Source organism: Carassius gibelio, chromosome A6, assembly GCF_023724105.1.
Source record: "Carassius gibelio isolate Cgi1373 ecotype wild population from Czech Republic chromosome A6, carGib1.2-hapl.c, whole genome shotgun sequence".
In the NCBI taxonomy this organism is placed as follows: domain Eukaryota; kingdom Metazoa; phylum Chordata; class Actinopteri; order Cypriniformes; family Cyprinidae; genus Carassius; species Carassius gibelio.
Genome location: NC_068376.1, coordinates 7,640,626 through 7,658,351, shown reverse-complemented (window position 1 = coordinate 7,658,351; position 17,726 = coordinate 7,640,626). Strand labels below are relative to the sequence as shown.

The 17,726-nt window shown below is 35.5% G+C and overlaps 1 protein-coding gene across 1 annotated transcript in view; it reads left to right on the top strand.

The window, feature by feature from the left end:
* fam171b (family with sequence similarity 171 member B) overlaps window positions 1–17,726 on the top strand; it is a 95,315-nt gene that overhangs the window by 72,053 nt on the left and 5,536 nt on the right. The window lies entirely within an intron of this gene.

Below are 17,726 nucleotides of genomic sequence, written 5' to 3'. Positions count from 1 at the left end.
AATTAATCTTACAGAACAGGTGTGAATGAATTTTGGATAGCTTGAATGGTTTTGTCGTGGTGATTTTTTGAAATAATAGTAAAAAAGGAACCAGTAAAAAAAAGTGCAGCTTCTAAACACTTCAAAAAAATGTACACATAGAAGACAAGTCATTCTGAGGAAATATGCATAGTTTCATGACTATACAACACTATATGGATGATAGAAAATTAAAAAACTATCATACATCTGATGTCACTCTGTCCCTCTGTCACAGTGGGTAATGTGTGTGTGTGTGTGTGTGTGTGTGTGTGTGTGTGTGTGTGTGTGTGTGTGTGTGTGTTAAGTGAATTAGGTGTGAAACTATCAGTGAGCATTTAGTCTCCAGCGCCAACATTTTACAGAACTGCCACTTTCCTGGAGTCTCAGAATTACAATGTGTCAGGTTCTGAGAGATCTAAGATTCCAAAAAATTATTTAATTAGAATACCATGAAGTATTGTGAAATACTATATATTAAGACTTTATATATAGGCTTAATGAACAGATTAGAGTGACTCGTGAAGGACCAGCACCACCTCCTCTTGTTCGATGGTTTGAGGAATATATCTTCCAGAATCTGGGATTAAGATTTAGGAGCTCATTTTTATTCCACCTCCTTTCCTGAAAGTCTGTCTTGCAGAATTGACTAAAAATTAATCTTCACATTAATTCCTAATTCTTTTGCAATTCTTTTGTCAGTTCTTCTTGACCTGTTTTTCTCTTCCAGCTTTCCTGGACTATTGTATAGCACTCATAAATGATTAAATAAAAAATAATGGTAGTTATTAAGATTGATATGGTTTGGAATTGGTAAAATGTGCTTGGAAAAAAATCACAATAAAACAATGTTTTAATGTTTAAGTTAGTGACATGAATGAATGCTATATAAATATTGTTCATGTTAACATAATGTTTATAAATGAAATCTTATTGTAAAGTGTTACTAAAGTTATATATATATATATATATATATATATTGTTCTGTGAATGTGATTTTAAAGTCTAGATGATTCGGATTAACCCTTTAACTGCCATATCAAGTTCAAGTTCTAGTTCAAGTTCAATTTATTTGTATAGCGCATTTACAACAGCCTCCTGGCTGACCAAAGTGCTTTAACATAAGAGCAAGAATATTACACATACATAAAAATAGACCAGACAAAAAATTTAAAACCACCCATTTCAAAATGTAGCATAACACAGTAGTCAGTACACTAAGGAAAATAAAAAAGTTTTTAGCAAAGATTTAAAAATAGACAAGGAAGGGGCCAGTCTGATCTCTAAAGGCAGGGTATTCCAGAGTCGTGGCCCAGCCACTGCAAATGCACGCTCCCCTCTACGCTCCCCTCTATCCTTTAAAACCTCACTGCCAGAGGGATATTGTGAATGCATGTGCCTGCTGGGCACAGTTTACCTGATGCCACCGGGGTGGTGATGGCATTGGTGGCTTGAGCCCGCCATCGCTGCTTGCAGCTATATTTAGGGCCCGAGCACCGAGGTGCGAGGACCCTCTTGTATCTGCTTTGTTTTTTATTAGGGCTCAAGCCTGGAGGGCGAGAGCCCTATTGTTTTCCTTAGGATTATTTTTTATTATTATTATTATTATTATTATTTTTTTCTAACGTTACGGGGGCTTTTGGGGCCCTTAACATGCTTAAAAAGTCTTGAAAATTGGCACACACATTGGAACCTGCGGCCATTAGGGCCGGGCAGAGACTGATACACGGGCGTGGCACAGGGGCTCTACAGCGCCCCCTGGAATATGGAGGGCCATATATCATACATACTTGTACGTAGACATACGAAACTCGGTACACATATAGAACTCATCAATACAAACAACTTTCGTATTGCATATCATAGGCTCCGCCCAACAGGAAGTTGGCTATTTAGGGTTTATTATTCATATTTGTCGTCAAAGTTGTGGGGGCTTTTGGAGTCCTTAACATACTCAAAAACTCTTGGAAATTTGCACACACCTTTGGATCTGTGGCCTTTAGGAGCCTGCAGAGGTTGGGACCCGGGCGTGGCACAGGGGCTCTACGGCGCCCCCTGGAACACAGTCATTAATATTGATGTATAGCTCACACATACTTACACGTATTAATATGAAACTCAGTACACATATAGATCTCATCGTGCCGAACAACTTGCGTATTGCATGTCATAGGCTCCGCCCAACAGGAAGTCAGCTATTTAGAGTTATGTAAAAAGCGCATGCTCTGGAATTTGATATACTTGTCATAGGTTTTTTACTCGATTGCCACCAAACTCGGTCAACATGATCTCAAGACATTGGGGATGAAAAATTGCCAGGGGATTTTTGATATCTCGAACGGTTTGCTCGTAGCGAGGCGTTTAATTTATGGCGAGAATTGAGAAACAGGAAGTGTCTAATACCATCCACATACATTTCCTAATTTTAATCAAACTTCATCAGATTATTCATTGTATGATGTCGATCGCATATATGTGACTATTAGGAGTCAAAGTTATAGCGCCACCAACTGGCAGCAGGAAGTGTGTCATTTTCAAAATGCTTTGAATTCAGCATCTTATTTTTACTCGATTTGCTTCAAACTTCATCAGAATAATGTTAAAACACAGCCGATATAAATCTGCTGGGGGGATATTGATATCTAAAAATATTGTTGCCGTGGCAACATGTCAAACTGGAATACTTCTCAGGTGATTTTGAGGCATATAACATGCTTAGAATTTCATCAAACTCAGAACACATATCAGTATTAGTGACAGCTAGACACTGGCAAAAGTTCATAAGAGGGCGTGGAAGAGGCACTCTATAGCGCCACCTTTTGTCAAAAGTGAGGGGGTTAGTTTTAGCTACAGACACCAAACTCAGTACAAAAATTGTTCTTATCAAGACGGACAACTTTCTAATTCACAGTCATCAGCTACGACCAACAGGAAGTCGGCTATTTTGATTTGAATGTGGATTGTTTTTTACATTTAGCTGTGAATTAATGCATACTGCTCAGAGGAGAGTAACACTATACACACCAAACTTGGTGTACATGTTGAAAAAACATTGAGGAACTTAAATTGTGAATGGGTTTTGGATAGCTTGGATGGTTTTGTCGTGGTGATTTTTTTAAATGACAATAAAGATGGAACTATTAATTTTCCTGCATTTTTAAATTCCAAACACTTCAAAACCTTTTTTCATACAGAAAAAAAGTTATTCTGAGTAAATATGCATAGTTTCATGACTTTACAACACTGTATGGATAACAGAAAATTAAAAAACTGTCAGACATCTCATCTCACTCTGTCCCTCTGTTTGAGTATTATGTGCTGAGACTTACATTGTCTGAGAGAAAATGCGCCCCTACAGGTTCAATTCCTGAAAGGGAAATTCGACTGAAAGGGAGGAGACTCTCTTTTAGTTTCATTTTTAAATCGGTTAAAATACAAATAAATACTTAGATTTAATTCACACTGACAAGCTAAACCAACATATCTGATTATTACCGGTTCAGGGCTCATGGATAAATTATTTCTGGCCAGAGATACGTGAGAAATAGGAGAGATGAATCACCGCTGTGACCACGAGCGTCTGGAGTAAAGAGCTCAGAAAAAAACGAATTTATTCCTGTTTTAAAGCTTTTAAAAATAAAGTATTGCAGCGATATCACACAATTCACCAATTAGAGCACACCAAGAGCTAAATTAAGATGTTTTTGAACTGTTTGTGTGAAAATGATATATTCGCGGCTGCCTATATCTGAAATCACTGCCTCTGATCAGCGCGCACAGTGTCACAAGTTCAAAACTAACGAATTTATTCTTGTTTAAGAGCTTTTTAAAATAAATTATTGCCATAAATGCACACAATACATCCATTATAACACAACACGAGCTAAATGCAGGTCTTTTGTGATCCGTTTAAGTGTGCAAGACTATTTGAAAGCGCGACTGGCAGAATAACATATATCTCTCGAGCTGCAGGATTCTGCCTTTCGTCGTAAGAACGAACACTTCAAGGACAAGATTATTTCAAAATACATAATAGCTTGGCTAATATAAACGAAAACAGCCACGTGAACATAAACTGTTGAGAAATAAATCTAAAGTGGATCTACTGGAATTTAATATTAAGTGACCGCATATACCAGCTGCTTCTGTCTTCAATTTTAATCTATATAAAAAATTAAACTCATTCATCTTGGCTGCTTGTTTAATGTGTGTACGTATCTATTTATTATTTTGCTCTAACAAGACTTAATCTATATTTAATTAAATCAATTACATTTTATTTTACATTTTATTTTTCCATTTCTGCATCTAAACGCCTAAAAACTATTGTATACTATTGTTAGCAATTTCTTTATCGTCCAATTTATCCGGTGTACACGCTTTTATTTTCATAATAAACTTGTTTGTTAGATTATACACAGTTATAGTGGTCTATAATAAATATTGACAGGTTTTATTCAAGCTGTTTAGAATGATTGCCTTAGGCTAATTTTTTAAAATGTAAATCCAAAAAAAAAAAAAAAATAAATAAATAAAAAACATTGGAAAACAATAACTTGTACTTTTTTATACATTTTGTATAGTTTCATAGTTTATGCATTATAGTTATAAAAACAAACAAATTTAGCCACTCACATAGAAATCTTAGGCCTTATCCTTTTCTGACAGTTTTAGGGATTTTTAAAAATCCTAAAAAACCTTATTTGTGCTGCAAATAATAATTTCAAACTAATTTGATACTGACCTCTGACATCCTGTGACATGATATTTATTTGAATTTACATAATCTCATGGATGTAACAGTAAATCTGTTCAGCTCACAGATCAAGACTAAGCTGTAATGCAAGCAGAACTTTCACAAATGCTTGTAGGTCAATAAAATCATTACAAAACACTTAAAAATCATTTAAGGGATTTGATAACACTGTAAAATAATGTCTAATTTGTTAACATTAGCAAATGCATTGATAACACTTTATAATAACTGCACTCATTAGTAAATAGTCAGTTCATGCTTTATAAAGCCTTGTCCCAATATTAATAGTCAGTAGTAAGCAGTTTATAAATACAGCTATAAATAGCTTGTTCTTGGTTTATAAGCACATTTATTAAAAAGGAGAATAAAGGGTCAGTTATCTTCCTATGAAAAAAAAAATAAAAAAAAATAAACAAACAACACAGATTGATACAGAACTCAGAAATGTTATTGTGGATTTATGATAAACTCAGCCTGTAAATGAATTCATACTCCTCCAAGAAGACACAAGTAGTTCACACCAAACTTTTTTAACATGAAGCCAATATACTGAAGATGTTAAATTTCGAATGGGTTTAGGATACCTTAAATGGTGTGGCCATAGCGATTTATTAAAGTAACATAAAAAAAAATACAATAGTTATTTTACTATATCTTTAAAATTTTTAATTCCAACTCTTCATAATTTTTTATATACGTAGAAGTCATCATTTGAAGGAAGCACAGTAAGTTTCATAGCTTTATCATTTTCAAGAGCCAGCATAAAATTAAAACTATCATAACATATAAATCAAGCTTGCAATTCTTAGTACCAATAATGGCCACCAGATGGCGCTATAGGATTACTTTTAAATAATTATTGTAGAAACAAGTATGATTTAAATCATTTATAGAAATCTTTCAAAGAAAAATAATATGAATTTTATGTATTTTACTGATAAAATGACCCTCACTTAATTAGAATAACAAGCTGAAGTATTGTGAACTGTATATTAAGAATAATTCTTTATAGGCTTTATGGACAGATACGTTTTGAGTGACTCTTGAAGGATCAGCACCACATCCTCTTTTACCACTGTTTAAAGAATGTATCTAACAGTACAGGTGCGGATGAATTTTGAATGGCTTGAATGGTCTTGTCGTGGTGATTTTTTGAAATAACAATAAAAAAGTAACCGGTAAATGTCTTTACTTTTTTTAAGTGCAGCTTCTAAACACTTCAAAAAAATGTACACATAGAAGACAAGTCATTCTGAGGAAATATGCATGGTTTCATGACTATACAACACTATATGGATGATAGAAAATTAAAAAACTATCATACATCTGATGTCACTCTGTCCCTCTGTCACTGTGGGTAATGTGTCTGTGTGTGTGTGTGTGTGTGTGTGTGTGTGTGTGTGTTAAGTGAATTAGGTGTGAAACTATCAGGGAGCATTTAGTCTCCAGCGCCAACATTTTACAGAACTGCCACTTTCCTGGAGTCTCAGAATTACAATGTGTCAGGTTCTGAGAGATCTAAGATTCCAAAAAATGATTTAATTAGAATACCATGAAGTATTGTGAAATACTATATATTAAGACTTTATATATAGGCTTTTTGAACAGATTAGAGTGACTTGTGAAGGACCAGCACCACCTCCTCTTGTCCGATGGTTTGAGGAATATATCTTCCAGAATCCGGGATTAAGATTTAGGAGCTCATTTTTATTCCACCTCCTTTCCTGAAAGTCTGTCTTGCAGAATTGACTAAAAATTAATCTTCACATTAATTCCTAATTATTTTGCAATTATTTTTGTCAGTTCTTCTTGACCTGTTTTTTTTTCTTCTTCTTCTTTTCTGACCTCATGACCCAGTCAGCATTTTTCTACAATGGTCAAGTCTTAACTTATCCATTTCTGTATTGCATTTGTGTTTGATATTTCTCATGGGTATTTCATAATTTTCGACTTTGAGTTAAAACAGTTTGAGTTAAAACTCTTTTTTATTGCATTTCATCTGTAAAGGAAAACATGCCCAATAATTCTGCACACATGAATATAAGGAGTTTTTCTCTTCCAGCTTTCCTGGACTATTGTATAGCACTCATAAATTATTAAATAAAAAATAATGGTAGTTATTAAAGGTGCTGTAGGGAACTTTTGTAAAAATAATATTTTTTACATATTTATTAAACCTGTCATTATGTCCTGACAGTAGAATATGAGACAGATAATCTGTGAAAAAAATCAAGCTCAGCGGAGTAACCCAGTACCTTTGTGATTCTTCATAGACATAAACAGAGAGAAGTAGATCCAGCTACAATGTTCTTCCGCAAGACGCGAGCAGTTCTGTTTATTAACCGCTAGATCGTCAAAAGTTCCCTACTGCAGCTTTAAGATTGATATGGTTTGGAATTGGTACAATGTGCTTGGAAACAAATCACAATAAAACAATGTTTTAATGTTTAAGTTTGGAATATTAACTGACATGAATGAATGCTATATAAATATTGTTCATGTTAACAATATTTATAAATTAAATCTTATTGTAAAGTGTTTCTAAATATATATATATATATATATATATATATATATATATATATTGTTCTGTGAATGTGATTTTAAAGTCTAGATGATTCGGATTAACCCTTTAACTGCCATATCCTTTAAAACCTCACTGCCAGCGGGATATTGTGAATGCATGTGCCCGCTGGGCACAGTTTACCTGATGCCACCGGGGTGGCGATGGCATTGGTGGCTTGAGCCCGCCATCGCTGCTTGCAGCTATATTTCTTATTATTTTTTTTATTTTTTATTTAACCTTCCGGGGGTTTTTAGGGGCCTTAACATGCTCAAAAACTCTTGAAAATTGGCACACACATTGGAATCTGCGGCCATCAGGACGCCGCAGAGGCTGGGACCCGGGCGTGGCACAGGGACTCTACAGCGCCCCCTGGAACACCTTCAGAAATCTTGAACCATAGCTCACACAGACTTGCATGTATTTATATGAAACTCGGTACACTTATAGATCTCATTGAGCCGAACAACTTTCACACTTTATGTCATAGGCTCCGCCCAACAGGAAGTCAGCTATTCAGGGCTGTTTAAAAAAAGCATGCTCTGGAATTTGAAATACTCCTCTGAGGTTTTCAACCCGTTCGCCACGAAACTCGGTGAACATGATCTCAAGACATTGGGGACGAAAAATTGCGAGGGGATTTTTTATATCTTGAACGGTTTGCCCGTAGCGAGGCGTGGAAATTATGGCGAGAAATGAGAAACAGGAAATGTCTAATAACATCCACATACATTTCCTGAATTTTATCAAACTTCATTGGTTTGTTCGTTGTATGATACCGATCGTATATATGTGACTATTAAGAGTCAACGTTATAGCGCCACCAACTGGCAGCAGGAAGTGAGTCATTTTCAAAATGTTTTGAATTCAGCATCTTATTTTTACTCGATTTACTTAAAACTTCATCAGAATAATGACAAAACACGGCAGATGTAAATCTGTTGTGGGGATATTGATATCTGATATGGCGTTGCCATGGCAACGTGTCAAACTTGAATGTTCTGTTATGATGAGTTTGAGGCAGACACCAACCTCAGATTTACATGAAACTAAAAACACATATCAGTATTAGTGATAGCTAGACAATGGGAAAAGCTTTTAAAAGGGCGTGAAGGAGGCATGCTATAGCGCCACCTTTTGTCAAAAGTGGGGGGTTTAGTTTTAGCTACAGACACCAAACTTGGTACATAAATTGTTCTTATCAAGACGGACAACTTTCTAATTCACAGTCATCAGCTACGACCAACAGGAAGTCGGCTATTTTGATTTGAATATTTAAATTGAGCTCTGATTTAATGCATTCTCCTCAGAGGAAATGTTCACTATACTCCCCAAACTTTGTCTACATGTTGAAAAAACATTGAGGAACTTAAATTGCGAACGGATTTTGGTTAGCTTGAACCGTTTTGTAGTGGTGATTTTTTGAAATGACAGTAAAAAGGGAATCATTAATTGTCTTGTATTTTTAAATTGCAGCTTCCAAACACTTAAAAAAAAAATCATACAGAGATCAAATCATTCTGAGGACATATGCATAGTTTCATGACCTTACAACACTGTATGATTAAAAGAAAATAAAAAAAACTGTCAGACATCTCAACTCACTCTGTCCCTCTGTTTGAGCAATGTATGTGTGCTGACTGAGTGCATGTGTGTGTGTGAGTGTGTGTGTGTGTGTGTGAGTGGGGGATGGGCATGAGCTGAGTGGCAGACACAATGAGAGAGAGAGAGAGAGAGAGAGAGACTTAATCATCTCTTTAATCACCAGAAAAAAAATGTATTTTAAATTGTTATTTTTTGTTGCTGTTGCTAACATTGCTGTTTTCATTACAGCTTAAGAAATCTCTTAGGCCTTATCCTTTTCTGACAGTTTCAGGAATTAAAAACAAAATTCTAAAAATACTTATTTGTGCTGCAAATAATAATTTCAACTCATTTGATACTGACCTATTCCATCCTGTGACATGACATGTATCTACATTTTTAAAATCTCATGGATGTAACAGTAAAACTGTTCAGTTCACAGATCAAGACTAAGCTTCTTTCACAAATGCTTATAAGTCATTAAAGGATTTAATAACACTGTTAAATAATGTCTAATTTGTTATCATTAGTAAATGCATTGGTAACACTTTATAATAACTGCACTCATTAGTAAATAGTCAGTTTATGCTTTATAAAGCCTTGTCCCAATATTAATAGTCAGTAGTAAGCAGTTTATAAATACAGCTATAAATAGCTTGTTCTTGGTTTATAAGCACATTTATTAAAAAGGAGAGTAATCGTTTCAGTTATCTTCCTATGAAAAATAAAAAAAAATAAAAATAAACAAACAACAACACAGATTGATACAGAACTCAGAAATTTTATTGTGGATTTATGATAAAATCAGCATGTAAAAATGAATTCATACTCCTCCGAGAAGACATAAGTAGTTCACACCAAACTTTTTCAACATGATGCTAATATACTGAAGATGTTAAATTGCGAATGGGTTTAGGATACCTTAAATGGTGTGGCCATAGTGATTTATTAAAGTAACATAAAAAAATACAATAGTTATTTTACGATATCTTTAAAAATTTTAATTCCAACTCTTCACAATTTTTTATATACGTAGAAGCCATCATTTGAAGGAAGCACAGTAAGTTTCATAGCTTTATCATTTTCAAGAGCCAGCATAAAATTAAAACTATCATAACTTATAAATCAAGCTTGCAATTCTTAGTACCAATAATGGCCACCAGATGGAGCTATAGGATTACTTTTAAATAATTATTGTAGAAACGAGTATGATTTAAATCATTTATAGAAATCTTTCAAAGAAAAATAATATGAATTTTATGTATTTATTGATAAAATGACCCTCACTTAATTAGAATAACATGCTGAAGTATTGTGAACTGTATATTAAGAAATAATTCTTTATAGGCTTTATGGACAGATAAGTTTTGAGTGACTCTTGAAGGTTCAGCCCCACATCCTCTTTTACCACTGTTTAAAGAATTTATCTTACAGAACAGGTGCGAATGAATTTTGGATAGCTTGAATGGTTTTGTCGTGGTGATTTATTGAAATAACAGTAAAAAAGTAACCAGTAAATGTCTTTTTATTTTTTTAAAGTGCAGCTTCTAAACACTTCAAAAAAATGTACACATAGAAGACAAGTCATTCTGAGGAAATATGCATAGTTTCATGACTATACAACACTATATGGATGATAGAAAATTAAAAAACTATCAAACATCTGATGTAACTCTGTCCCTCTGTCACTGTGGGTAATGTGTGTGTGTGTGTGTGTGTGAGTGAATTAGGTGTGAAACTATCAGGGAGCATTTAGTCTCCAGCGCCAACATTTTACAGAACTGCCACTTTCCTGGAGTCTCCAGAATTACTCTGTGTCAGGTTCTGAGAGATCTAAGATTCAAAAAATGATTTAATTAGAATACCATGAAGTATTGTGAAATACTATATATTAAGACTTTATATATAGGCTTTATGAACAGATTAGAGTGACTCGTGAAGGACCAGCACCACCTCCTCTTGTCCGATGGTTTGAGGAATATATCTTTCAGAATCCGGGATTAAGATTTAGGAGCTCTTTTTTATTCCACCTCCTTTCCTGAAAGTCTGTCTTGCAGAATTGACTAAAAATTAATCTTCACATTAATTCCTAATTATTTTGCAATTCTTTTTGTCAGTTCTTCTTGACCTGTTTTTTTCTTCTTCTTTTCTGACCTCATGACCCAGTCAGCATTTTTTGTACAATGGCCAAGTCTTAACTTATCAATTTCTGTATTGCATTTGTGTTTGATATTTCTCACAGGCTTTACAGAGTTAAAACTCTTTTTTTAGCGCATTTCATCTGTAAAAGAAAACATGCCCAATAATTCTGCACACATGAATATAAGGAGTTTTTCTCTTCCAGCTTTCCTGGACTATTGTATAGCACTCATAAATGATTAAATAAAAAATAATGGTAGTTATTAAGATTGATATGGTTTGGAATTGGTAAAATGTGCTTGGAAAAAAATCACAATAAAACAATGTTTTAATGTTTAAGTTTGGAATATTAACTGACATGAATGAATGCTATATAAATATTGTTCATGTTAACATAATGTTTAGAAATGAAATATTATTGTAAAGTGTCACTAAAGTTATATATATTGTTCTGTGAATGTGATTTTAAAGTCTTGATGATTCGGATTAACCCTTTAAATGCCATATCCTTTATAACCTCACTGCCAGAGGGATATTGTGAATGCATGTGCCCGCTGGGCACAGTTTACCTGATGCCACCGGGGTGGCGATGGCATTGGTGGCTTGAGCCCGCCATCGCTGCTTGCAGCTATATTTATTATTATTCTTCTTCTTCTTCTTCTTCTCCCGAATGAATCGCATTTTTGAGGGCTTTAACATGCTCAAAAAGTCATGAAACTTTGCACACGCTTCAAACCTGGTGAAAATTTTCGTCTGATATAGGATTCAGAAGAGGGTGTGGCAAAATGGCTCGACAGCGCCACCTATACCAAGAAAATCAACAGCCTTCCAGCTATGTTTCACGTACATGCACGAAAATTGGCACACATATGTAACACACCAATACCTACAAAAAAGACTCTTGGAGCGAAATTCTAAACCCAACAGGAAGTCGGTTATTTTTAATATTATGAGCATATTTTGTGTAATTTTGGTCATTTCCATGTGTTGTATTTTAACGAACTCCTCCTAGAGAGTTCTTCAAATCAACACCAAATTTGGTATGCCTAATCTAAAGGCCTTTGCGATGTTAAATTGCGAAGATCCTGACTTTTCGTTGAAGGGCGTGTCCGTGGCGGCCTGGCGAATTTCGATGATTCGCCATGAAAAATGAAGTTGCTATAACTCACACATACAATGACCAATCTGCCCCAAACTTCACATGTTTGATGAGACTCCGAACCTGAACAGATTGACATGCCCATATTCAGTTACAGTCATAGCGCCACCTATTGGCAACAGGAAGTGACATATTTTACGCTGCGACGAACTACTCCTAGAAATTTTATGACATCAATGTCTTTTTTGTGGTCAGTCTAATCTAAAGGCCTGTGCGATGTTCAGTTGTGAAGATCTTGAGTTTTCGTTAAAAGGCTTGTTCATGCCGCCGCGACGAAGTTCGATGTCTCGCCATGCGAATAAAAGATGTTATAACTCAGGCATAAGATGTCCGATCTTCCCCAAACTTCACATGTGTGATAAGAGTCCTGGCCTGAACAGATCTTCAGGCCAATATTCCACCGGGTGTGGCAGAATGGCTCTATAGCGCCACCTATACACTTTCAACGGAGTGCGCCTCGAGCTATGTTTCACGTACATGTACAAAAATTGGTACACACATGTAACACTCCAATACCTACAAAAAAGTCTCTTGGTACGAAATTCGGATCCCAACAGGAAGTCGGTTATTTTGAATTTTCCCTTCAAAATTGCTGTTGTTTTTGCCATTTTCAGGGGTTGTACTTTAACGAACTCCTCCTAGAGATTTATTCAGATCAACACCAAACTTGGTCAGTGTAATCTAAAGCCCTTTGCGATGTTAAATTGCGAAGGACTTGAGCTTTCGTTAAAGGGCGGGTCCATGGCGGCCTGACAAATTTCGATGTTTCGCCATGATAAAGGAAGTTGCTGTAACTCAGACATACAATGTCCAATCTGCCCCAAACTTCACATGTTGGATAAGACTCTTGACCTGAACAGATCTACATGCCAATATTCAGTTATAGTCATAGCGCCACCTATTGGCAACAGGAAGTTACATATTTTACACTGCGACAAACTACTCCTAGAAATTTTATGACATCAATGTCTTTTTTGTGGTCAGTCTAATCTAAAGACCTGTGTGATGTTTAGTTGTGAAGATCTTGAGTTTTTGTTAAAAGGTGTGTCCATGGCGCCGTGATGAAGTTCAATGTCTCGCCATGGGAATAAAAGATGTTATAACTCAGGCATAAAATGTCCGATCTTGCCCAAACTTCACTTGTGTGATAAGGGTCCTGGCCTGGACAGATCTGAAGGCCAATATTCCATCGAGTGTGGCAAAATGGCTCAATAGCGCCACCTATACACTTTCAACGGAGTGCGAATACACTTTAAACGGAGTGCGCCTTGAGCTATGTTTCACGTACATGTACAAAAATCGGTACACACATGTAACACACCAATATCTACGAAAAAGTCTCTTGGTACGAAGTCCGAATCCCAACAGGAAGTCAGTTATTTGGAATTTTCTCTGCAAAATTAGTGTTGTTTTGCCCATTTTCAGGGGTTGTACTTTAACGAACTCCTCCTAGATATTTATTCAGATCAACACCAAACTTGGTCAGTGTAATCTAAAGCCTTTTGCGATCTTAAATTGCGAAGATCTTGAGGTTTCGTTAAAGGGCGTGTCCATGGCGGCCTGACAAATTTCATTGTTTCGCCATGAAATAGGATGTTGTTGTAACTCAGGAATAAAATGTCCAATCCTCCCCAAACCTCACATGTTCGATAAAAGTCCTGCCCTGAACACATCTGAAGGCCAATATTCCATTATAATGATAGCGCCACCTGCTGGCAACAGGAAGATTGGCACATATATGGAATAAACATTGATATATTCTACTTATATTTATGAGTTTAAACGCATATTTCTCACCGTTCACCTATTAACTAAAGCCACTCGCTGCCGGTGAGCCCGGGTGCGAGGGCCCGTTCATCGCTGCTTGCAGCTTTAATTAGGGCCCGAGCCAATGGGCGCAGGGCCCTATTGTTCCCCTAAGGATTATTCTTCTTATTATTATTTTTATTTTTTATGAACCTTCCGGGGGTTTTTGGGGGCCTTAACATACTCAAAAACTCTTGAAAATTGGCACACACATTGGAACCTGCGGCCATCAGGAAGCCACAGAGGCTGGGACCCGGGCGTGGCACAGGGGCTCTACAGCGCCCCCTGGAACACAGTCAGAATTCTTGAACCATAGCTCACAAATACTTGCATGGATTTAAATGAAACTCATTACACTTACAGATCTCATTGAGCTGAACAACTTTTGCACTCTATGTCATAGGCTCCGCCCAACAGGAAGTCAGCTATTCAGGGCTGTTTAAAAAAAGTATGCTCTGGAATTTGAAATACTCCTCTGAGGTTTTCCACCCGTTCACCACAAAACTTGGTGAACATGATTTCAAGACATTGAGGATGAAAAATTGCGAGGGGATTTTTGATATCTCGAACGGTTCGCCCGTGGTGAGGCATTGAATTTAGGGCAAAAAATTAGAAACAGGAAGTGCCTAATAACATCCACATACATTTCCTGAGTTTCATCAAACTTCATCGGTTTGTTCATTGTAATATGTTACTTGCATATATTTAACTATAAGGTGTCAAAGTTACAGTGCCACCAACTGGCAGCAGGAAGTGTGTCATTTTCAAAATGCTTTTAATTCAGCATCTTATTTTTACTTGATTTGCTTCAGACTTCATCAGAATGGTGACAAACCACAGCCGATGTAAATCTGTTGTGGGTATACTGATATCTAATATAGTGTTGCCATGGCAACGTGTCAAACTTGAATATTCTGTTATGGTGATTTTGAGGCAGACAACAAGCTCAGATTTACATTAAACTCAGAACACATATCAGTATTAATGATATCTAGACAATGGCAAAAGCTTTTAAAAGGGCGTGAAGGAGGCACTCTATAGCGCCACCTTTTGTCAAAAGTGGGGGGGTTAGTTTAAGCTACAGACACCAAACTTGGTACATAAATTGTTCTTATCAAGACGGACAATTTTCTAATTCACAGTCATAAGCTACGACAAACAGGAAGTCAGCTATTTTGATTTGAATATGTGTTTTTGGGCAAATTTGGCTGTGAATTAATGCATACTCCTCACAGGGGACGTGCACTATACACACCAAACTTTGTGTACATGTTGAAAAAACATTGAGGAACTTAAATTGCGGATGGATTTTGGATAGATTGAACGGTTTTGCCGTGGTGATTTTTTGAAATAACATTAAAAAGGAAAACATTAATTGTCTTGTATTTTTAAATTGCAGCTTCCAAACATTTCAAAACCATTTTTCATTTAGAGAACATGCGATTCTGAAGAAATATGCATAGATGCACGACTTTACAACACTGTATGATTAAAAGAAAATTATAAAACTACCAGACATCTGATCTCACTCTGAGGCATTCTCTCTGTGTGAGGGAAGGGAGGGGGAGGGGAGGGGAGGGGAGGGGGAGGGGGTGGGGTGCTTGACGGCCTGTCTGACAGAGAGCAAGAGAGAGAGAGAGAGAGAGAGAGAGAGAGAGTTAACACTTCTTTAATCACCAGGAAAAAAAAAACAGTAATTGTGTGTTGTTGATTTTTTTCATCATTACAGCTTAAGAAATATCTCTATCATTTTCTGTCAGTTTTAGGGACGAAAAAAACCCTAGTACAATTTGTAGGGCTCAGACAAAATTATTTTATATAATTAGGTTAAGAATTATGTTAACTGCAAAATAAAAAAAGATTTTAAAAATACATACACGTTGACTTGTATATTTTTTTTTTTTATTCTGATAATAATTTTAAACTTATTTGATACTGACCTATGACAGACATTCTGTGACATGACATGATATTACCTGAATTTAAACAATCTTGCTGATTTAACAGTAAAACAGTTCAGCTCACAGATAAAGACTAAGCTGTAATGCAGGCAAAAATATTTTACAAATGCTTATAGATCAATAAAATTGTTAAAAATTATTTTTCACAAAGTGCATAATAATAAGGCACGTTGATATTCTGATGACATTTTTTTTCCAAGCACATTTTACCAATTTCAAATCACATCAATCATAATAAATACTATAGATTTGGTATTTCATGATTTATGAGTGATATATATAATTGTCCTCGAAGGCTGGAAGTGAAAAGCTCATATTCAGGAGTGCTGAATTTTTAGGCATGTCTTCTTGTCATGCATTGGTCATAGAGCTCATTGTAGCGATGCTTCAGTTGTTGAAATAGATTTGTTATACATTATACAGGTTCACTGTTTGCAGAGTGTATACAGTATGTGTATGTCGTGCAGACGCAGCAGCTAGAACGTTATTGTAACGCAAAAACACATTAAAATAATGCACGAGCATGAATCTCTCCGCTTGCATGCACATTTCCTTTACTTTGTCACAAAACGCGTCCTCTGATACATGCTGCTTTTGCTCGGAGAGCGTGCGCACACTTAAAACCCGTTTCCTCTGCTCAAACTGTGTCCTGTGCACGCACAACTCTCTATGCTTATGCGCTAGATATTCATTCTTTTCACACCTTTCTACTTCTAACCTTTTCTGTTCACATCTTTTACCATGTGCAGTGTGAATGCTCTGATCCATTAACATGGGCTCTGAAAAAAATATGCATTACAGATAGAGCTTGTGAAGCTGGCCTTGCATAGGCATATGCACAGTCTGTCCTGTTCTCGTGCTCCATTTAGGAACGCTTCATTCGGACTGGTTCAGATAGCAACACCAAACGTGCAGTGTGTAATACCTATCATGGCCACCACCAGATGGAGCTATAGGATTACTTTTAAATAATTGTTTTAGAAACATGTATACAGCATTTAAATCATTTATAAAAATCGTTCAAAGTAAAATAATATGTATTTTAAAAATCTAATGAATTTTACTGGTAATATAGTTTTATATGATAATTTCAGAAATGTTTATAGATCAATAAAAGTATTTTTAAAAATGGTTATAGATCATGAAAAGTGTTTTGCAACAATTTATAATAAGCTCTCTTTGGTTTACATTAACTAACAATGAACAATCTATTTTTCAGATCATTTATTAATCTTTTTTTATGTTAGTTAATCCTATCATTAAAAATATTATTGTTTATGTTATTTCACAGTACATAAACTAATCTTAAAATAAAAATTATTATTATTAATATTATTATTATTATTATTAATAATGTATTAAAATATTTTAACTAAGCTTTAATTAACATTTATATAAACACTTATATTGAAAGAGACTGAAATGGAAGTCATTTTTACTTTTAAAAACCGCTTGTAAGACACAGTTAACAAATGCAGTGAGCAGATGAAAGGACAGAATAACAAAGATATATAGTGCCCCCTATTGGCAACAGGAAGTTTCATATTTTACGCTGCGACAAACTACTCCTAGAATTTTTTTGACATTAATGTCTTTTTTGTGGTCAGTCTATCTTGAGTTTTTGTTAAAAGTCGTTTCCAATGCCGCCATGACAAAATTGATGTCTCGCCATAGGAAGAGAAGTTGTTGTAACTCAGGCATAAAATATTCAATCTTCCCCAGACTTCAAATGTTCGATAA